Consider the following 585-nt stretch of genomic DNA (forward strand, 5'->3'; position numbering starts at 1 on the left):
TCATAGAATAGTTGATATAAGTAATTAAAATTAATTTAAATATACTAAGTTTGCAATATAAATTTTACTTATAAACTTTTTATAACAATAATGTTATAAACTAAAGGACAATAATATTATATTAAATAATAACTTGTGATATTACTGTAAATATCATGTTTGTAACAAAATTCAAATTATTATAAAACTCGAATTCGTAATATAATTCTGTAATAAAATTTACATAGAGATATTATAAGAAGCACCAAGATAATTCCCTCAATCTATTGTGTTAAGCTTATAGAGTCGTAATATATATGCATATATATGTATATATGTATTATTATTATTACTGCTATTATCTTAAATAAAATTTAAAGGCATTATAAGATTATTCGTTGATACATATTATTTTAAAGTTATTAGTGAATATATGTATATTTAATCTTTTTAATTTACATAAAATATTTATATTAATAATTAATGTAACTAACTATTAATAAATAATGTATTGTTAGCATGAATTGCATGTATTATATTTCCATGAGTTTACATATAAAAACACGGGCGCGCCAAGTATGCTGCTGCTGGAGATTTCTTTCCTAT

The sequence above is a fragment of the Wasmannia auropunctata genome, unplaced genomic scaffold, assembly GCF_000956235.1.
Source record: "Wasmannia auropunctata unplaced genomic scaffold, wasmannia.A_1.0 LD336060.1, whole genome shotgun sequence".
Taxonomy (NCBI): domain Eukaryota; kingdom Metazoa; phylum Arthropoda; class Insecta; order Hymenoptera; family Formicidae; genus Wasmannia; species Wasmannia auropunctata.